This window comes from Hipposideros armiger, unplaced genomic scaffold (genome assembly GCF_001890085.2).
Source record: "Hipposideros armiger isolate ML-2016 unplaced genomic scaffold, ASM189008v1 scaffold_352, whole genome shotgun sequence".
Taxonomy (NCBI): domain Eukaryota; kingdom Metazoa; phylum Chordata; class Mammalia; order Chiroptera; family Hipposideridae; genus Hipposideros; species Hipposideros armiger.
In genome coordinates this window covers 1796759-1820065 of record NW_017731702.1, presented here as the reverse complement: position 1 = coordinate 1820065, position 23307 = coordinate 1796759, and the positions used below count along the sequence as shown (strand labels likewise).

Sequence of the window (23307 nt, the reverse complement as noted above, 5' to 3'; positions counted from 1 at the left end):
AAAATGTCCATGTTTAATCCCTGGAATCTCTGACTATGTCACATGGCGAAAAGGATTCTACAGACGTAAATAAGGTTAAGGTTGCAGGCTTCAAAACAGGGAGAGTATCCTGCGTTATCCAGGTGGGCCCAATATAACCACATGAGCCCTTACACGCAGAGAGCTGTCTCTGGTTGGAAGAAGAGATGTGGCAGAAGAGGGAAGCAGAGAGATTCAAAGCATGAGGATTCAATGCACTGTTGCTGGCTCTGAGATGTAGGGGCTCACGTTCAAGGACTGGAGAGAGTCCCCCTAGTAGCTAAGGGTGGCCCCTGGCTAACAGCCAACAAGGACACAGGGACCTCAGTCCTTACAACCACAAGAAACTGGGTTCTGCCAGCAACCTGAATGAACTTGGAAACAGATTCTTTCTAGAGTCTTCCGATGAGAGTCCAGACAACCAGCACCATGTGAAATACAGAGCAGAGCCATCATCCTTGACAATCTGGGTTTCTGACCTACAGAACTATGAGATAATAAACTTGTATTGTTTCAATCCACTAAGTGTGTGATGACTAGATATGGTAGCAGTACAAAACTAATACTCTATCTTTCTGTTCAGTTTAAGAACCATTTGTTGAGCCTGTTCCACATGTTAGGCCCTGTGCTAAATGTGTAGGATAGACGAGTAGGTATATGTTCTCAAGGAACTCACAAGCACAGAAACTCATTGAACAACGCTATGATAGAGGTTATCACAACCCTCTACAGGAATACAGAGGAGGTGCCTAACTAGTGATATGCTCAGATGCTTTTCCTATCACTTCTTTCCCTTTCTACCAGTGAATTGGACCACCAACCTTATCACGTCAGAAATTGCCAGCGATCCTAAACACCACTGACGCCCTCTAGACCTGTGATTTATATCACCTTAATATTTCTCCTAAAATTCTCTTTCTCTCCCTCACCCCCTTACTTCTTCCCACAAACCCCTAGCTTCTACTTCCTGCCCCTAATCATCTCTTATTCCAGACTATTCTAATAACCTCTCAACTAACTTTCTTGACTCAATAGCCATCCATTTTCCAAAACCCACCAGAGTCCTCTTTCCAAGGATGAAATTGATTATGCCATACTCTAGCTCAAAATCCTTTGAAGGCTGCCTACAGTAAAAGTCAAATTCCTTGGCTACCCTTAGCAACCCTTCTAAACTCTACCAGGGCAAAGTTTTTGCCCTGGTAGAGTTTATGACAACTGTCTCTGCTTGGCTTCTAAACCCAGTTCCTAGGAAGAATCCAGCACATAGCTGATTCTTGGAAAGTATTTGCTGAATTAGAATAAAATTCACCCCATCTGACTCTCCAGCCTCATCTCTCGCCTCATAACAGCCCCCTTTGTCTATCCTAGTCTTAGTCCCAGGCTCCATTTTCCCTCTCTCTCTATGCTCCAATTTTTCCCCCTGACTAAAAAGCCTCGTTCACCTGGCTGGTAAACAGATCTATTTTTTTAAGATTTTGCCTTCCTCTAACAGGGTTTCTTCTCCCCTTACAGTTCAACCATTCAGGAAGAGAGTCTAGTCTCTTCTGAGCCACTGATGTAAACTGTCCCCTCTCCTACCAAGGCATCTATAGCAAGCCCTACAGTGTGGTGTTACTCAAGGACGGCCTGTGGACTGATGCTGATGTACGAATGGTTCATTGCCAGTCTGGCACAAAGCAACCCAGAAATCAAGTGTAAGCATTTAGAAATGTTTATGGAAAACTGATATTGCTGTGACAGCCAAAGTAGGTGATACTTGATAAACCAGTTTGGGTGTTGCTGAGTTTGTGTGATGAGTCAAGTGTGGCACCAACTGTATTTTAATCATGTGCACCAGGACCACTTCTTGTTTATGACAGAGCAGAAACAAACACAAAACCCCCAACTGCCCCACCACCACATATTCTGAGAGGCACTGCTCTAATGCACTCAGGTATGTTCTCACCTTCCACCTTTTGGGGTGCTGTTGCTGCCTGAGATGATGCAGATGTCCAATAAATATCAGTGAATACGTCCATAAAGATGTCAATGATACAACGACTTCCCAAAAGACATGAGTTCTGAGCTACTTCTTAGTGATTGGTGGGAACTGACCACTTGGGGGTAACAGGATGGGCAAATGCACTGAGGAAGGAATTCAAATGAGGAACAGTAAGAAATGTGTTTAAAGATATTGCACGGGCAATGGGAAGCTTTCACAAGGTGAAATATTATGCAGAAGCATAACTATGTATAAGAGCTCGACCAGATGGCTCTGCCAGAGTCCTACAACCCTGATCCCTGCCAAGCGTACCCCATAACACCCCCTCAGTGCAGAGCCTGTAAGCCTTAGCTATAGGCAGAGAGAGCTCCTGACGGGTTTTCACCCAGTGTTGTGACCTAACTATGTGAAGGATGAATATGAAGGGGTGAGCCTGAGGGCAGAGAGACCAACTAAGATTTAACTGCAATCATCCCAATGAGAAATGCCTAAAGGCCTCCACAAGGGCATTGAGAGTTTGGAGTGGTAGACACACAGAAATATTTATGCGGCAATATGGGAAGTGCCTGGTGATTCACTAGACAGGATAAAGGGACAGGGTAGCATGAGTAAAGTTTCTGGTTAGGTATGGGTGACAATGTGCATGATGGTGTCACCAGATGAAATAAGAAGCAAAGAAAATGGGACAGGTTTGGGGGGTGGGAATTCACAAATTTCAGGAAGATAAGCCTGGGGGACATCCAGGTGGAGACGTCCAGCAGGCACTTGGGAGGAAGGTCCGCAATCTAAAAATCCAGATTTTGGAAGCTTTCACATCGAGATGGTGACTAAAATCACAGTAGATAAATGAAACAAAATGTGCTCTAAGGACAAACCCTTGAATAAAACCATCATTTAAGGGGTAGGCTGAGGTAGGGAATCTTACAAAGAAGATGAAAAAGGAAGAGTCAAAAAGACATGAGGAGAACTGAGTACATGCAGAATCACAGAAACAAAAGTGGGGAGAATTCCGAAGGCAGGGACAGTGATGAGCACAGCCAAATGCATGGAGAAGTCCAGTGTGACAGGGCTGAGTGGTCTCTGCCAGCTTAAGGAACCTGGAAGCCCCTGAGACTTTAGGAGAGGAAAGTGAAGTACAGTGATGAGGCAGAAGCCAACACGTAAAGGCAAGTGAGGAACAACACGCATTGAACAGGTCACTCTCAAGAGGCCTGCATGTGAAGGCTAGAAAAGAGGGGGGAGGTATACAATCAAGCCTTGTCATTTCTGGTAAAACCTTAAGTATGTTTGTAGTGAGAGGACGAAATAATCGAAACAGGAGGAACAAATGATGAAGGTCTGAGGAGGAATGGAGAGGAGGGGGACAGAGGCCTGCAAGGTGTGCTCTTCCTCCCCTGGAGCAGGGTGACACCTACCTCATCCCCCAAGAGGGAAGAGAGAAAGGAGGGCGGGGCATAGGTAAGTTAATAAGGGGGAAGGAAGCCAGGCCCACATGTGGGTTAGGGCCCTTCCTATGCGCTCCAGTTAACACCTTGTTGCCTCACCACAGCACTTACCATGTGCTGTGGTTGCCCCATTTACCTGCCTGCATGCGGCACTGGGCTCTAGGAAGGCAGGGAGAGGCTGGATTTGTCCTGTTCACCACTCTCTGCCCAATGTCTAGCACAATGCCTGGCACACACTAGGCCCCAATTAAATGTTTAGTTGAGTAAACAGGGACAAAAAATTAAGAAATGCACCAAGAAAAGCTTCAGTTTTTCTAGTAACATAGGTCAGTTGCTGAGGGTTTATAAAATAGTGTTGTTGGGTAGGGGGTTTTCAGAGACTAGTGAAAGAATAGGATAGCTTTTATGAAGAACAAAAAATGAAAACCCTTCAAGGGCAAATTTAAAGCAGTGGTTCTTAGACTTGGTTGTACGTTGGAATCACCTGAAGAACATAAAGAAATACTGATACTTGGGGCTGGCCGAGTGGCTCAGTAGGTTAAGAGATGGCTTAAGAGTGCGAGCTCTGAGCAACAGGGCCACCGGCTTGATTCCCACATGGGCCAGTGATATTGCACCCGAGCTGAGCTGCCGCTGAGCTGCCAACAGGCAGCAGGATGGCTCAGCTGGTGAGAGCACATGCTCCTCACAACAAGATTGCCTGTTTGATGGTGGGCTACACCCACCTGCAACTAAGAGTGAACTCAGCACCTTGAGCTGAGCTGCCACCGGGATGGCCCAGTGGATAGAGCACGTGCTCCTAACAAAAAGGCTGCTAGTTCGATTCCCGCATGGGATGGTGGCTACGCCCACCCTCAACTAAGATTGAACACAGAACCTTGAGCTTAAAGGCCACAAGCTGCGGACCAGCAGCCAGATGGCGACTGGCGCCCTCCACAACGAAGATTGAAGAACAACTTAGCTGGTCCCCTTTCCCAATTCCCCAACAGTTTCCCTCCCCCAACTCCCCAATTAAATATAATATAAAATAAAAATAAACCTTAAAAAAAAAAGAAATACTGATACTTGAGCCCCACCCCAAAATTTCAGATTTACTTGGCCCAGGCTGCCCTAGTACTGGGATCTTCCAAAGTTCCCAGAAGATTCTATTATGCACCCAAGGTTGAGAGTCACTGAGTGAAAGGATTAAGTAATATTGGTTAGAGTTTAGCTGAAACTGGAAACCACTAATTTGTAGAGTATGAATTCACCACCTCACTCAGTTTTCCACAGACTGTTCAGCTGCCTGGGTATCCATGCAGAGAACGACAGTAGGGTTAATTTGGAGTTAGGGCTTTGCTGGATAAATATGGAAGTGAGACAAGTGAGAGCTGACAGGCTGTGAGAAAACTCAGGTCTCTGAGAGTAAAGAGAGCTGAAAAGCCAGAGGCTGTGGTTTGAAGATGGGCTATCAGAGCTAATGGTTTCTTCTCGGCACATTTCCAGGTGATAAGGCCCAGAGATTGGCTACGAAAGCAGGTGGTTAGTGTTGGAGAGGTTATCATAGTTGGGCAGACGAGGAGCTTTGTCTGATAAGGCTACTGTCCAAAAGGGCTTTGGAGTCTCCCGGAGCTACAGCAGGTGTGGGGATGGAGAGGTGGCCGAGTCAGGGGCCAAAGTCCACAAGGCACATGGGACTGAAGACGAAAAGGAGAAAGAGGGTTAAGAAAGGCAGAGAGAGCAAAGCTCGAGAGGGAGATGTTCAAAAAAGGGGAGTTTTGTTTTATGTTCCCATGGAAGTGAAAAGTAACCGTTTGATTCAGATGTGGCAATGGGAAGAGAGGGGAATCCTGGCCAGTCCACCCAGACGTGTAGTAACTTTAAATACGGGAGAAAGCCTCCATTTCTCTCACCCCTCCACCAAACCCATCACAAATCCTGACAACGCTATCTTCTAAATATATTCTAGAACCCAACCACTCTTCATTCTAATGGTAATCCAAGTCACTGTCCTCTCTTATCTGAATGACTGCAACAGTCTCTCACCTGGTGTCCCTTATTTAACCTTTGTCCCTCTTCAATGTAGTCTTCAAATTAAAGAAAAAGCACAACAAAACAAAATAAAAAACACCCAAGCCATGTCACTTCTCTGCTTAGAATGTGCCAGCGTCTTCCCACCTCACTCTCACGAAAAGTCAACGTTCCAGTAATGGGCTACAAGGTCCTACGGGATCGGGGCCCTGACTACATCTCTGGCATTTCCTTCTCACTTTTCGTCCTAAGCTTCAGCCACATTGGGCTCCTTGCCCATCTTTGAACACACCATTAATGCTCTTGCCTCAAAGCATTTGAAACCCTGTTCTCACAACCTAGAATTCTCTTCTTACAGATATCTGCCATGGCTACTATTTTACTTCCTCCCACTCTCTGCTAAAATGTCACCCTCACCACCCCCACCAATACGAACTTTCTTATCTTCACTGCTTTATTTTTCGCTGTAGCACACTTCATCATTTTATATTCACATATATTTCACCAATGTGCTATATTTATTTGTTTACTGTCTGACCCTGCACTCCTCAATAACATTCTAGACATATAAGCTCCTCGGGGGCAGGGATCTTTATCTATTTTGTGCACTGCTGCCTCTCTAGCACCTGAGACAGTGCCTGGGACATGGCAGACACTCAAACATTTGTTGACTGAATAAATGGATGAGCCTTCTCATAAGCAGTGTATGGGCATGGTGTGAGGAGTTATGTTTGGACACTGATGGGATTGAGAATATACGAGAGTTTGAACACAACAGAGCACAGGTTTCAAAGGATAAAGGACAGAGCTGAAAGTGTAGCTAACGGCAGGAGGAGACAACAGAAAGGCTGTAATACCTATTAAGCGTTTTGTCTTTCAGGCAGTAACCAAGAACTACTAGAATGAGAGGTAAGGTGGGAATCAACTGACCTCAAAACCTTGCCTTTGGGACAAGCCAGAATTGGCAGTAGCAGGTTCAGTGCAGGTAGGAAGAGGAATAGGACAGGGATCCCAATCAGGGGAGAGAGCTACCCACCCAAAGTTGGATGGGCGGGTCACGCAGGTTGATTAATTCTAAAGAGAATAAAAATGGTCCTCAAAGAGAAGTGTGGATAAGAAAAGTAACAAATAGCAAGATCAAATTAATTCATCCTGTTTCTTTCTATTTATGGGTACAATTCATTTATTTAGCCTCATTCAGGAATGCAGTGTTCCAGAGAAGTGAATATTTTAGATAACTCAGATGTTTATCTGTAGGTGCAATCACTTTAATTTTAATTTTCTGGCAGAGAAAAATCTGAAACATTTTTGGAAAGATTTCATCATCTTATACACTGAACTTTTATGGATGATTCAGGGATATTATTATGAGCAGTAATAACACAGCCGTGCCCTCTGGGACTATTCATGTCTAGGACTATGGACATTTGCCCTACAATAAAAAATTCCAAATTGCCAGGCATTGCAAATACCTGCATCTGCTTGTAGTAGATGTCCTATCTCTTCCCATCAGCTTGTTAGCCACTAGCTGTCCCTTCCCAGCATTCCTGTTTCTGCAAGACCCCGTTCATTCTAATCTGCTGTCCCTAATTTGTTATGGGATGGGAAATTAGATAACCAATGATGTTGGATGTAAATGGGCTGTGATTAAAAAACAGAGGGTCTCCCTCTAAGTACAGAATTACTCAGTGGACTTAGGGACACTGTTTTCTCTGCTCAGGGACCATTTCTCTGCTTTCTTACTGCTTTCCAGCAGCATTTTGGGTTGTGAAACTTCATGATAAATGGCCTCTGTATTAGCACGCTGTTCCTGCGTCTATACCACCTTCCTCAGCTCTACTACAATGATTATTATTAAGGTGTTTCAATCCCATTTCAGAAATTAAAATTTAACACATTTAGAACAACAGAGGAAGTGTATTTATTCAATGTGTACAACAGACTTCTCAATTGAGACAATTTATAATTTGATTATTTTAACCAAAGAAAATATTTTACCAAGGAAGTGTGGTTACACTTCTAGGCTACTAGACAAATTGATTTAATGCATAATGTATGTAAAATATTTATACATTTATGATACAGTATAGTATTGCTAAATAGCATTACTTAATTTTTAAGTTAGATGATTTTTATATGAAAGAATCCAGAAACAACAACTTAGAAAGACTAACATTTCTCCCCACTATTTATCTGAATGGAAATATGTAATTTAGTTCATTATCATCTCCCTCCAGGTATGGATCTTTCAAACAATAGCTCAACTTCAACAAACAGAAATTATAGATAATGCAAGATTAAAACAATGACTGCCCTATAAAAGTGGTCATGGCAAATGTTTACAAATATTTACCCTTATTTATCTAGGTAAGCAAAGAAGGACATTTTCTTCCTAGTCAATTTTACATGAAATGCTTAAATAACTTCCATGGATTTTCCTCCTGGTGAGGGAGGGCAGGCAAAGGAGACAATTCTAGTTATTCTGGCTTTATCTGCCACTGAGTTTTAATCACCTGATCTTTGAATATCTTAGCAGTTTCTAAGTCTCTAAATGCCCCATCATAAAGGAATTGCCCAGAAGAGGCCACCTTGGTTAAAAGTCTCAAATTCTATAAATGAACACATAATTTGCTCACTTAACTTGCAATGCTTAACAAGAAATAGAAATAAAGGAATTTCCAGAATCTCAGCCAAAAGAGTCCCTTGACCCAGTTCCCCTAAGACCAGCTTTGGCACCACAACCCACCATGTTTCTAGGCTCCAACCTTGGCCTTCTTTCCTTCCCTTATCCCAGACCTTCCTCTTCTTCACTTTCCCTTCACGTTCTCTGCTTTTCTCATTCTTTTCCATCCATAGAGGCAGACACCCATCTAGGCTGTGCTGGACCAAAGGATTAATCTCCCCTATTTCACACCCTAGTTTCCTCTATGCTTGACAATGTGACAAAGCCAGCAACCTGCATCACCCAGCTCAAAGCACCTCTGATCAAGTCCTTTCCCTTTTCAGAAATTTGTAATGGGGATTTTGAGTCAAGCTGGAATTCCTGAGCATAGACTGCATTAACCGGACTTCTTTTACTTTTTACCTCCCTCTCACTTTGATTCCTGATAATCTCAGCCACATAATCTTTCTTGCTGGTCCCTAAATTATCTGTTACACCCTCACAATTATTGTCATGGGAATTATTCACAAGACTTTCAGGATATTGCTTTTTTTCTTTCCTTTAAAAATTATCATGTACCTTTAAGAGCATAAAAATTATTTCTACTACTCAAATGAACCCTAAGAATAAATGGATTTGCTCTGCTTTATTAATTTAACAGAGCATATGCTTAACACTGTCTTATTTTTACCCCACTTCAGGTAAAGTATTTATAGCTTTAGGAAAATGTATTAAATGCATCACAGTAGGGGACATATGGGCACATTTATTTATTTATTTATTTTTTATTGGGGAATTGGGGGATGGGAACAGTGCTGGGGAATTGGGGGAAGGGGAACAGACAAGTTGCTGTCCTTTTGTTCTTCAGTCTAGTTGTGGAGGACGTTGCTTCACTGGCCCAAGTTGGCACCATCATTGGGCTCTTCCCGGGCGAGGCAGATCAGTCGCTGGCTTCTGGACGGCCGCTCACAGCGGCTGCTGGCTGCTCACACATGCTGCTGGCTACACACGGTAGCACATGGCAACCCACTGCAGCAGGGGCTGCAGCCTACTCTGTCGCCGACTCACAGCAGCCCAGCTCCAGGTTGAGCTGTTGTTCAGCATCTTAGCTGTGGAGGGCAGTGTCACTGGCCCTCATATGTGGGATCCGAACCAGAGACCTCTGGCGTCCCAAGCCAGCTCTTAACCAACGTGCCACTCGGCCGGCCCTGGGAACATTTCTAATTGCTCACTGTTATGTTCCCAATTCACACTTTTCCCCTATATTGGCAGCCAAATTGCAAGAGAGCTTTAAAATTAATTTGGTATAGGTGGACACTGCATTTTAAATTAAACACTGGGAGTAAAGAAATAGCAGAGTTATTAAAATATAAGCTGTCAGGTTGCTTAATAACATTAATATTTATCTACAGGAAATAAGCACTAAGTGAATTTCTATTGTTTTTAATCTTTTCTCATGACTATACAATTTGTTAAGTAGATTGCATGTCAACTTATTAGCTAAGAACCTCTACACTACTACCCTGTAGTCAGCATCCCAGTTACATTCATCCTTTTATAATTTTCGTGCTGATTGAATATTTGATGGCATTCATGTAATATTTTAAAATTTTGAGGTGTCTTACTAGTATCGTGATAATTTTTTTTGTTAAGTCCTGATCATTTGAAGATATACTGAAATATTTATAGATGAAATAAGGTGAGCCGTGAGTCTGAGCGACTGTGCAGCCAGGTCATTATATCATTCTCTCTACTTTTATAAATGTTTGGAAATTTCCATAATGTTTTTTAAAAAGGAAGAAATAAAATTTCCATGTTGAAAATGCTTTATAAAGTTGTTTTTCTTCTTCTTTTTTTAAGTATACTAGGAGATGTTTTTGTTTCATCATCTAAATAGTTCCCAGTTTTTTCCAAGAAAATCTTTGACAAACTTTAAAAAATGCCTACAAGAGGCTAGAAAGAAATTTACCAAAATGTTAGCAATGGTAATTTCTTCTTGGTGATGTGGATGAAAAAAAGGGGTTCTATGGAAACTAACCTCACATGGTGATCTGATCATAAATGCCTAACTGGGAAGGTCATTGTGGCAGTCACACGAGGTCCTATAACATCTTTAGTGAAAGGTTTTAAGCCAGCCCTGTCCATTTTTCTTGTGCATCTAGGTTAACACATCTTTGAAATGCTAGAATTAATACCCTTTGAAAGGGGTATTGACACTCAAGAAAGCATCAATAGAATCTTGTTAACTATCCTGTAATCCAATCTTGGTTTTGCTTTCTCCAGTCTTCCTTATGTCCCCTCCTTAATTTTAAATGTGTAAAAGAAACTGCAAAACTGTTATTCTTTGGAGAATTTGAGATCTTGCTTCCCAGCATACATCATCAGTTTGGCCCAAACTCTTACAAGAATTCGTCACAGGTTTGGACATTTCTTACATCAATAGTGGGAATTATGGGTAATGTATATCTTCTTATTTGTGATAAGTTTTTGTTTTGTTATTTTCTGTTATAAGTTGTCCATATTTCTAAAATCAGCATACACTATTACCCTAGAAAATAATCTGATTTTCTGACTATATGGAAGTATGATTTCACTTGTCAAGCACAGGAAATCTGTCTATATTGTAAATCTCTATACCTTTTCCTATACATACTGTGAAAAATATGTGCATAAAAGTCCAACTATCCACAAAACTACCAACAGTATGACAGCAGGACGGAAAGGGTGTTATGATAGTCACTGGGGAAACTCATGCTAGAGGAGATAATTCTAAAATGACAGAAAAGTTGATAAGAGTTTGGTCTCATTTTGGCAAGACCGTCTTATTGACTAATACAACTGAGTACTCATAATGGGCCCTCTAAGAGCAAATGGTCTAGAGGAGTCGGGCGTTTCTGGGAATGTGGTCTACGATATCTTACACAATTTTCATTTGACACTTGTCTTGGGCAGGGTTCATGCCTGGATATTGATATGAAGCTCTGTTTTTGTTTTCTCTTGTTTTTCTTTTAGGTGGGGAGGGAGGTAGAAGAGAGGAAAAGTTTCTCTCCATCCTTGAATAAGAGGAAACAGTTCACATGTTTTTGACACTTTTGCTCCCAACATCATTCTCTCCTCCTCCTCCTTCCCCATATCATTTTATTTTGGGCAGAACTGGCTGCCCATTCTCTCTGTGAGGCCTCCCCGAGAAGCTCTAAAAGACCTCACTCAGAACCACGACTCACGGTTCCTCAGACTCAGGATCAGAAACGGCAAGGTCTGTGGGGAAGGGACCACATCTCTATTCATTTATTCAATAAATATTTGGGCACCTACTATGTGCCAAGCATACTTCTTGACACTGGGGACACATCCAGCAAGATCTCTGTCCTTGTGGGAAGACACACAAGTAAACAAAGATGAACACAAACATAAATAAGACAAATTGTGGCAAAAGTTATGAAGAAATGACACATGCCAGAGTGATGTGACAGGGTCACCAAAGGCATAGGAACACAACTGTTAAAATATAGAATGCTCTAGAACATTTGAGAAGATCTGAGGGGGAGAGGTCCTAGATGAGACCACAGAAAGGGCAAAGGCCTGAAGGCAGGAACAAGCTTAGTATGTCGGAGAACAGAAAGCAGGGAACAAGAAGAGTGATGCTAGATGCCTGGGAGAAGTGGACAGGCAGGCCTTGAGGCCTCAGTTAAAGAGTTAGACTTTTATTCTAGGTGCAATGGGAAACCATCAGAGCTTTTTGTTTTGTTTTTTAGTATGAATATTTTTCTTTTTAAAAAAATGGTAAAATACACATAAAATTTACCATCTTCACCATTTTTAAGTGTACTGCTCAGTGGTATTAAGTACATTTATGCTGTTCTGCAACCATCGCCACCATCCATCTCTAGGACTCTTGACATCTTGTAAATTGAATGAACCTCTCTTCAGAGGCTTTTAAGCAAAGTGGTGACATAAGCTAACTTATGTTTTTAAAAATTAATTTGGTTGCTCAGTAGAGAATTGACTGCAGGGAGACAGCAGGATTAGGAGTTTATTAAAGTAGATGGATTCAGGATACATTTTGAGGACAAGCTGACATGGTTACTACTATTTTGGATGTGGGCGTGAGCTAAAGAAATTAGGAGAGGAGATGACATCTAGATTTTTACATCTCCAAGGTTTATAGCCAATGTTTACTTCATAAATGAGTGAATACTGATCTAACATTTAAAAAGTAGGAGCCTTTCTTCCTAGAGAGCTAGGACAACAGGCATGGAAACTACCATGGATGCAGGAGCTATCTTTTTTCTAGGGTCTAACTATCTGTGCTAATTGTGTCCTTATAGCATGGACAAAGTCTCCATAATTGGTTCATGTCAACATTATATGTCTAATTCTAACATTAACATTGAAGGCTAATCCTTTTCATGCATGCAGTAAGTTAAATTTTATTAAGCATCTTACATATATTATTTCATGTCTTTCCTAAATAGCTTTAGCCTTTGAGACTACGGTGCTATGGACCACATCCCCAGAGATCACATGTATACACAAGTTTGATGTTTTAGAGAGTTTATGGACCAAGCTCAGGTTCAAGAAGCCCTGTTCCACCTAAAGTTAGTTGTTACAGTAAACCATTATGAAAACCTACACTTTTTTAGCCTTTGGAGAGATGCTTTCAGAGAGTTTCCCTTCATTAATGTCCATAATAAATGAGTTATCAAGAACCAATATTAACTTAAAGAATACCTTTGCATCTTTAGCAAAACTGTTATTCATAAAGTATTATACATGAAGCAATTCAAGATCCTCTTTATAAGAACCTACTTGATAAATCCCTTTTACAATTCATTTCTAGGAGAAAAAAAATACTTTACAAATTTGTTTTATGGTTAAAAACCAAACTATCAGAGCTGTGGAAACATTCTCTTACTCTTTTAATATGAGCTCCCAGCTCATATTAAATACATGTTCCATTTATCACAACTACATTACCTAGATTTTTCCCTTCTATGCTTGGATCGTAATGTATTTATTGTGAGCATTTCAAATCTTTTTTGGAAAAAAAGTGGAATGTAAATTATATATATACTATCACATGCAAAGATTTCAATGGTCCTATTTCATAATCATATTATCTGCCCTCCACCATGCTTATTTCCTGAAGATGAGGAAGGAGACTCTAAGGGCACATATAGTAGGTGGCAGGGTGTATAGTTGGAATATCTGTATTCAAGACCTAGGTCTGCCACTCACCAGGTGACCTTGGCAAAACCCACTTAAGTGTCTTGGATCTCAGATTTTTGGTCTCTAGAATTCAGTTCAGAGCACAGATCACAGAGGGTTGCGATAAGAACTGAGATGATGCATGCAAACGCTTTTTTCATGGCATGTAAAGGCCAAGAAAGACAAGGAAGAGAAATAGTAGCAGTGGAAGCCACAGCACATATTTGGCTGTTAATAAGGAGATGGCTCACGGCCTCTTCTTGCTCTGCTACTAATGAAATGGTGAAGACCAAAGGTTGGGAGTTGACAGATTTTTTAGGGGGTGCCCAGCAAAGCAGTGAGCACTAACTCTCCTTTGACCTCAGCGTTACCCAGACCCACAAATGCTATTTCCATGATCAGACAGTCACCCGAAGGTGACTAAGGGTGAGCTAAGGACATAGAATCAGGATGGGAAGGGGTTGTTAGATGAGATAGCTATGGCTTGGGTTAGATGGTTTCGTCATCTTTGCTATGATAAAGTATTTTTCTTCTTTTACACTTTCAGTTGTGGTTTAGGGTTAGGTTTTATACCACACGGACCTCAGGACTAGGTACATCATTACGCTGCCTTGAGCTTTGGTTTCCCACCTGTAACATGGGGGAAGCATAATCCTTGCCCCATTCATAGTCTACAGTAAAGTATAGGGAGTAATTAAGTTTGTTACTTCAAGGATGGGGTGGGACAATTTAGGAACTTCAAAAATTCAGTAGTAACACATATTCAGAGTTAAGGCTAATGAGTAAATCATAATTAGCAAGTTAGAAAAGCACTTGAACTCTATTCAGAACTTGTTTCTGGTTCCAGCCATGCTAAATAGGCTTGTGGCATTGGCCAAATGGCTTGGCCTTGCTGGGTTTCTGTTTCCTCATCTGTAACAGAGGAGGTTGGCCTAAGGACCTCGAAGGTCCTTTCCAGCTCGAAACACTTTAACATGTCTCTAAAAAGTTCCTATGTAAGATCTTACCTACACGGGTTTATTACAGAAACTAATAAAGTATTCCCTAAAAATAATTTTGAAAAATAATAATAATCTGCATATGCATGTCCCACCAAAGGTTTTGCTTCTTTGTCCCTAAGGTGGGATCACTCTGAGGCACGTCCCAGTGGGAGTGAGCCCAGGTGCCCGCAGTGGCGGTGGTAGCATCTTCATCAGTACACCCTGTGCAGGCTGCCTCCCTTCCCTGTCTTTACTGATGCTGCCTAGGATCGCCTCTCAAACTGATTTTAAAAAACCCACAAAACAAAAAAAAACCATACTAGAAATTCAGATGAAAAGTCCTATGCTATAAAGTGATAAGAGAGCATGGGCGCATAAGCACTGACATTCAGACTAAAGTGGTCTGATTCCCAGTTCTGTTACTTACTAACCACATGACTTTGGGCAAGTTACTTAACTTCTATATGTATCAGTTTCTTTGTCAATGACATGAAAACAGTATCACCTTCCTGGTAGGGCTATTGTGAAGAATAAATGAGGTAAGGCTTCTTCAGAAATTAGCACGGTGCACAGCACATAGCAAGTATTCAATAAATGCTATTATTATAAAATGTACTTCTATTTTCCCATTAAGTAGGTTCAATCTTTTTTCACTAATTTGTAAAGCTTTAGAAACTACTACATTTCTATGATTAGTATTTGAATCTAGAATAAGTTTTACTTGCCCAACTCAATTTGTCAGCTTAATAGCACTAAGAAGTTTATCAAGTTTAATAGACGCCAGCTGATGCTATACTATGTCTTTGCTTTCAATTTTTACGGAAGTCATTTAAGGGAGGTAGAAACCAGCCCTAGTTTCTACATATTGGTTCACATTATTAAAACAAACTTAAATGTTACATGGATGGTAAAAGCCTAATTTAAAATAAGAAGCATGAGTTAGTTGATTATGTACCATTAGCATGGTATGCTAAGCGAAGAAAAAAAAAATCTCCATGTCCTCTGCTTTTTCCATTCCCAATGACAAATTCCATTTTGTCTTTATTAATGTATGTCCTTAGAATGACTACAGAGTCAAAGGTTCTGACTACTTACTATGCTCTGGAATAAACTATTCTGGTCAGACTAGAAGCAGCAGTAATTTTGACTACTTATGGTTGGTTAATGAAAAAATTGTTTATAGTAAAAAAAAAATTAGGTACATACCATAAACATTTACTTTACCTTAAGATACATAAATATGCATTCATTCCCAATTTTCCAAAGTAGTTTCAAGTTTTCCTTGAGGAGGAATACCTCCCCAATATTTTTCTTAAATAAACCACACTCAGGTTTTATGTTCTACAATTTCCAGTTTTAATATTCTAAGTGGATTGAAAACTAAAAAACAAAGCAACAAAACAAACTTGTAAAGCAAGGTCAGGATATTACTTTTTAAGTTTTTACAATTTTCTCTCCAATCTTTTATAGTTTTCCTGCCCACTTTTTTAGTCACTCATTTTTATGGAATCTTTACAAAGAATTCAACATTGCTTTCACAGAAACAATAATACTCTCTATTTGCACTTATGGCTCATAGATTTACACACGTTATTTACGTTATCTAATCACAATAACGAGTGTAACTGGCATCAATAGATTTGTGATAACTACAACAGATTATTGTTGAACCAGCAACCCAGCAGTTGGAGCAGAAAACGGGCTATACAGCAGCCTGGGCAGCACTCAGTCAGCACTCAGTCCGCTGTGTGGGGAAAAGAGCACAATCTCATTGGGTCAACTGGTTAGATGTCAGGAGGATTGTCTTTGTAGTAAGATGAACCACATGCAATTGTCAACATCCAACTGTCTTTTAGCCGGAGAAATGGCAAGTGCATTTGTTCAACCTAAGATATATTTTTTATTAGCTACTGTTAAATATTATACCTACTATCAATTTTTTTTCTCCTGTTGAACAATGAGTACTGGCTTTCACAACTTTATTTTTTAAATTTCATTCCACATTTATTCAGGAACTCACCTGAAGCTACTAATAATCAGTAATTGGACTCTGGTTTCCTAAGAATGCTATTTCTACCTTCTTCCTTTCTTCAAGTTAAAGTCACACCTATTAGAATTTCAAAGAGGCTGAAGGCTACACCTGTGCTTCTAGCTAACTCAATGATGAACAGCAGAGGGATTCAGATGGGAGGTCAGCATTAATTTGTTTGCTTATTGGTTTGCTTCAGAGACAAAAATCTTTTGGGCCCACAGGAATCAACACAGCACTGCCTGCCTAGAGAAGGCAGGAAAAAGACAGGTACACAGGGGAGTGAGCAGGGAAACCCCTGGACACACTTAGAATAAGTCACCCTTAAATACAAGCATGCTTTACTTTACTTTTGTTCTGTCCACGTTATGTCCTTTAATTATAATTTTAAAAAAGTAAATCACAAATGTGCTATTAAAACAAAATCCAGCATGTGGGACAGAAAGGAAGGAGGGGCTGTATTTAGATGAGGGACTGTGAGCAAATCCTCTTTTTCTAGTTCTCACATTTTTACCACTCACCCTAAAATGTCTAAGTCAGGTTTATGCTGACCTTCTGTCCATACAAAATTATAGTATAACATCAGGCCTCGAGCATCTCTTATACCCTCTAAAGCAGCGGTTCTCAACCTGTGGGTTGTGACCCCTTTGGGGGTCGAATGACCCTTTCACAGGGGTCGCCTAAGACCATCGGAAAACAAAAAGATATTTACATTACGATTCATAACAGTAGCAAAATTACAGTTATAGAGTAGCAACGAAAATAATTTTATGGTTGGGGGTCACCACAACATGAGGAACTGTATTAAGGGGTTGCGGCATTAGGAAGGTTGAGAACCGCTGCATCTAAAACATCACCCCGCAGAGTCAGTATGCAGAATGGAAGAGCCTAAACATTGTAATTATGCCTGGGCTTAAGTCCTGGCTGCATATTTCTAACAGTGTACAATGAGCGCTCTTTCTGCTTTTTTCCACCTGAACACCTGTCTTCGCTTTTCTGTACCCATGTGTGCTATGCGGATTACAGTGCACATCTTGCTGGCTTCACGGGACTTATGAGAAAATGCATACCAAGTGCCTTCCTGCAACTGTTGCTGATATCGAAAAGGTGCCAAAACTTGTCGCCTCATGATTGTCAACAAAGGGTTGAAAATAAGTGCAAGCATGAGCATTCTATAAACATGTGGCACAGAGGACGCCCATGAAGCTTATGTTCTAGTCCAAAATTGCTACGCAAACTGAGCATAATCAAGATAGCTAAGATAAACAGTGAAGGGAGCTGACCTTTCCAGATCAGATAGAGAAACGAGGTAGGAGACATCGCAGATAGAGAAATGAGACAAAACCTCCAACAGGAGAAAGAGAGGTGAAGCTGTCAATGCCAGAGGGGTGCTTTTAAAATACAAATCTTAACAGGTCTCTCCCCTTCTCATAAGTCTCCAATGGCTCCCCATTAACTGTGGGATAAAATCCAAAATCCTTAGTAAGTCACACTAGGCTCTCAGTACCCTGGCCCATGTATGCCTAGGCAACTCATTTCACAGCCTCCTCTGCAGTGACTTCACAGTATGTCCAATTCTCTGATCACACCTACATTCTCTTGGCCTGAATTTGATTTCCTGCCCTCGCCCCATTTCTTTGCTGTGTAACTCTACCTTCCTTCACTTCAGGAGGACGACTTCGCCTTACTCTGCATGGCTTCCTCAACACCCTGGCTGTGTTAATCATCATTTATCACACTGCACTGGAGCTGGTTACCTCCCTCGAACCCACACAGACCTGGACTGGTTTTGGCATCCTACAAAGCTGATGTTAAAAGGTTTTTCTGAATATGGAATTTCTGAAACTCCCTATTTTGGGGTCAGTTTGGCTCGATGACCTTATATTAAAGGGGACAAAGAAGGTGGGCTGCTGGTGTTCATGGCCAGTGTGGCTGTTTCTCCAGGTGGACAAAGATGGCAGACTTGTAAGTTATACAGTAACATTTCATTTGGATAATAGTCTGTTTCGCAATAGTTACGATGGTGTGCCTACTCCTATCATTTAAAAAATGATAATTTTACTTGACAATGTAAATGCTTTTAATATATTGAAATCAATTAGGAATAATTAGACATCTCATTTTTTTTAGGAGGCCAATTTTATAAAGTGCCAAATTTGCATTCATTTTCAACTTTTTTGATCACTTGTGGTCCATATTTCTTTCCACATGTTATATGATTTGTATTACTGAACTTCAAGGTTATCGCTCAACTTAACATGCTACCATATTTACAAATACTCCAAAATTATTTGCTTGGTAAATGGCATTCTTCTGATGTTTACACACCAAGGAGAATAGACAATTATACAAATTAGAAAAAGTCTTATTTCTACAACTTGACTAGCAATTATTTAAGAACAGAGGCTTTCTTTTATGTATATTATATCCCAATGTCCATCATAGTCCCTGTTATATGTTGAATCATGACCTCCAGAAAGATATGTTGACATCCCAGCCCTCGGTACCTCAGAATGTGATATTATTTGGAAATTGGGTCTTTGCAGATGTGATTAGTTAAGAAGAGGTAACACCTTAATCCAATATGACTGGTGTCCTTATAAGAAAAGGGTCATGTGGTGAAAGACACAGAGGAAGAATGCCACGCGAACACAGTCAGATATGTAATGTCTATAAGCCAATAACTGCCTCTGTCACCAGAAGCTAGGAGAGAGGTGTGACACAGACTCTCCTTCAAAGCCCTCAGAAGGAATCAACACTGTCAACACCCTGATTTCAGACTTCTAAGAACTGTGAGACAAGAACATTTCTGTTGTTTTAAGCTACCTAGTTTCTGGTGCTTTGTTACAGCAGCCTTAGAAAATGTGCCAAACATGCAAAAGTAGTTTAGTAATACTTTTCATATTGAACTGAATTTCTGCTACTTCAGAGAGAAAAAAGTAGGCACATCTGTTTTTAAAATTTCCGTTGGAAATCTGACAATGTGTATGAAAAACCATAAAAATGACCATATCTGTTGCCAACGTATTCCACTCCTGGAAGACTATTATAAAGAAACAAACCCCAATTTGTTCAATGATGTGTCTGCAAAGATAAGTATTACTGTAACAGGTTGTTTATAATTTGTTGCTAATATACCTATCCCAAAACGGAGGATTAGTTAAGTAAATCACTTTGTAATTACTGGATTATAACACAGATAACAGGACTTTTGGAAATAATAGAAGATGAAAAATGCTTACTATATGTCATATGGAAAACACAGAATACTAAAATCCTACATGGAGTGAGGTAGGAAAACATGCATAGAAAAAAAGAGAGACAAAGGTAAAATGGCGAAAATATTCATTGTGTTAGAATTAAGCTCAGTGGGTCAGAACTCTTTTCCTGGCTCCCTAACCTCATCATTTTGGTACCTACGTCCTGTCTTCTTTTCTCCTCACATCAAATCTCCCCAGTGGGGGTGGCCAATTGGCTCAGTTGGTTAGAGCGCAGTGCTCATAACACCAAGGTTGCTGGTTCGATCCCCACATGGGCCACTGAGATGCACCCTCCACAACTACAACGAAACAACTACTCGACTTGGAGTTGGCACGGCCAGAGCTGAAGGGTCCTGGAAAAACACACTGTTCCCCAATTAAATAATAAAAAATAAAGAAATCTCCCCAAGCAAAGCCATCCTTTCTTGACAATGCCTCTTAGGATTAACCCAGGCCCACAATGCCTTATACAAAGGTATTGGGGGAAAGATTCCTATTTGGTTTGTCTGCAGTCTCATCCAACTATCCTATCTACTGCCAGAATAAGACCATCATTCTACAGCCAAATATATCTACTGTGGTAATCCCGTCATTTATGTTTTAGTCACTTTTATGTATGTTCTGTTTTTCAATAAAAGTGGTTTGGGTTTTGTTTGGTTTTGGTTTTGGTTTTCGTACCTTACTGTGGTTTCATATCTTGTTTTGCTAAGACAAGGTTAGGATTCATGTTTCCTGCCGATATGGTCCTACTTTATTACACTTCTGAGAGTAATGTTGAGCCAGGGTAGCTGGGTTCCTGTTTGCAGCCGTGGAGTTGGCAGAGGTCTTGTATTCTTCTTCTACAAGACCTATCAGCTCCCACATGTCAACCAATGCAAACCCTTTAACATTCTGTAAAACCTCTGCTGAAAAATTTCACAGTTTTCCACTATCACCAAATCTACCTGATCTGTGCTACCTTCATTCATATCATATTCCACAAACATTTATCAAGCAACTGCTACTTATAAATCCTGAGATATAATGCCCTAAGATGTTTAAAATCTTTTTGTGGACATCAAACATTTATGAAAGGAGATAACCAACAGTAGAAAATGGCATGTGATCAGTGATAAATGAGTGTTCAGGGTGGGGAGGAGGGAGATTGGTGAAGAGAAGACGGGCAGGGGCTGAGGCTGGTGAAGGCGAGAAGGGAGCGACCAGGGAAACGTCGAATAGAAGAGATTTCATGATTAGGAGAGGGGTGACCAGACACAGGACCACTGAGTATGGCACCTGAGTGACTAGGATAACAGTGGGGGCCCTGAAAGAAATCATGTCACCTGGAAATGCTTTGGGGCAAAGCAGGGCAAGTCCAAATGGAATATTACAGTTTGCACTGAGTGACAGATGCTATCCTTTGAGTAAGACACAGGGAAAGCACAGGCTCTCAAGCCAGATAAGTGGAGGTGGTAACGGAAGCAACCAAGTTCTATGACATCTTAAAAAGAAGATGAAGCTAAACTAGTACAAAGTCACACAAGAAGGAAAAGAGGGACCTGAGAGAGAGCCTGGTCAATGATGCTTGACACAGCACAGTACTTCAGGAAACAACGGAGGAAGAAAGGCTCTCTAGGAGAGGCAGTATGCACAGTGGTTAAGAGCCCCCAGATCTGGACCACAGCCCCTGCGTTGGAATCCCCTCCTGCTACTTGTGTGCCCTTGGCCAAGTTCCTGTGTCTCAGTTTCTTCATCCACAAAATGAAGATAAGATTATCATTCACCTCACAGGATCATTGGGAGGATTAAGAGTTAATACAAGTTCTTAGAACAGTGTCCCACACATACAGCCCTTGATAAATATCTGCCCTTGGAGGAAAAGATTTATTTTTAGTCCTCAGTGACCTTGGGGAGAACAATTTCTAGCCAGTAGTAGGAGCAGAAACTACCAAGGAAGGGAATTAATAAGCACGTGAACGGTAATAAGACGGAGTCCACAAAGTATCCACGACTTTCACAGCAGTTACACAATAAAAGTGAGGGGTGAAATACAGACGAACCTGCCGGTAGAGGGTTAAGTGAAAATGCTTTCCGAGGGAATATCTCAGCAAGAAGGAAAAGGCCTGGCTCGCCAAAACTATTCTTCATTCGCTGTGGGACTGGCTTCCCCATCGCACAGGGAGATGGACCGGGTAGAGACTGGACCCTTCCTGTCCCAGCTCCCCAGGGAGCTCAAAAGAGCGTTGTCCCCGCATCCGGTAAGTTGGGATCAGCGCTGACTGATTAGGAGGAGAGGCCCATTTCCTAACGAAAGCAACCTTGGAAGGTGAAACAGGCTTTCCCATTTCCTTGTTCTGCACGACCTGTTCCACCGCTCTGTCCTACTCATCACCCCCTCCTCGGCCCCCAGCGGCCGCCGGGACAGGATGCAGCTCCGGGAGCCAAAGAGGCCGCGCCCCGCTGCAAGAGCATCACCCCAAGTTCCCTCCGACCTCAAGGACAAAAAAGCACCCCAGGGGGGAAGGGAGCAGGAAGAAAGGGGTTCAGGAATTCCGGGGGGGTGGCTAAGCGAGGCCAGATCCCGGAGCTGGGAAAACGACCTCAGTGGCCAAGGTCGAACAGGTCCTTCTGTCTCCCAGTCCCATCGGCGAGCACCTCTGCCCTCCTGCCCGGAGCAGCAGGGCCCACGCCGCGTGGGAGCGCTTGGGGGAGGCGCAAAGCCCCGCGATGGCCTGGGATCACCGTGCCTTTGGGATTCTAAGGCAGGCGGGGGGGGGGGCTTCCAAAAGAGGGCGCAGGTGCACACTGCGGTCCCGTCCTCCAGCGGGGAAGGGACTTCGCCCTCGGCACCGCAGGCCGTGGCGTGGGAACTTCCGAAGGGCCCCGTACCCCGAGCCCCGGGAGGGCCCTGCGAGGCTCCCCGAGGCTCCCGCATCCGGACCCCACTCCCCGCGCGCCGCACCCAAGTTCTTCCATCCGGCGGCTCCCGACACCTGCCCTCAGGGTCCCTCTCCCTCCTCCCACCTCGTCCTCTCCGCGCCCAGGAAAAGTTTGGACCCGCCGGCGGGCCCGGAGCCCCGCACTCACCCTGCGGGGCGCGGAGCCGAAGCGCCGGGCGCGCGTGAGAGCGGAGGGCGGCGGCGCGAGCGCGGAGCTCCTCACGGCGGCCCTTGCTGTCCCGGCCGCCGGCCAAGCTGGGAGAGGCGAGGAGGCCGCCGGGGTGCCACCTGCCGGCTCTCCCACCCAGCTGCGTGACGCCACGCGGCGCCGCCCCCAGCCCGCCCGCCTCCGCGGCCGCCAGGTACCCGCTGGGGGCTGGTGGGAGGAGCGCCGCCCGCCGGGGAGGGAGCGGCCGGGAGGGGCGCCGCCTCGGTCACCCCGCCTCCGCCCGGCTCCGCGCCGCGCGCCCGGGCGCTGGAGCGCTGCCCGGGGACGGGCGACCGCTGGCCGCTGTGGGATATCGGCTCTGACCGAAAAGCGAATTACATTGCTTTCTGAGCACACATGCCATCATCACCTGAGGTCATCTCACCTGAGGTCACCTCGAGGCTTACCTTGAACTGTGAGAAAACTGCCGTCAGGCATGACTCAGGAATGAGTTGTAGAAAAATCTGAAATGAGGAAAACCTGGCCGAGGTGTGATGCTGTCGGCGGAGAGGCAGGAAAAGGGTATCCCTGCTCCTGAATAAAGCATACTTCTTAAATAAAAAGGACTAAGTCTTAAATAAAATGGAG

General features: G+C 42.6%; 1 protein-coding gene across 2 annotated transcripts in view; it reads right to left on the bottom strand.

The window, feature by feature from the left end:
- Positions 1–22894, bottom strand: part of ELOVL7 (ELOVL fatty acid elongase 7) — an 88990-nt gene extending 66096 nt beyond the window's left edge. The window contains exon 1 of one of the 2 annotated variants that reach the window (XM_019661546.1): positions 22660–22894. The gene's annotated coding sequence lies outside the window, so the exon portion shown is untranslated. The remainder of the gene's footprint in view (positions 1–22659) is intronic. The other variant, XM_019661545.1, reaches the window with a different exon arrangement.
- Between the last annotated feature and the right edge of the window lie 413 nt (positions 22895–23307).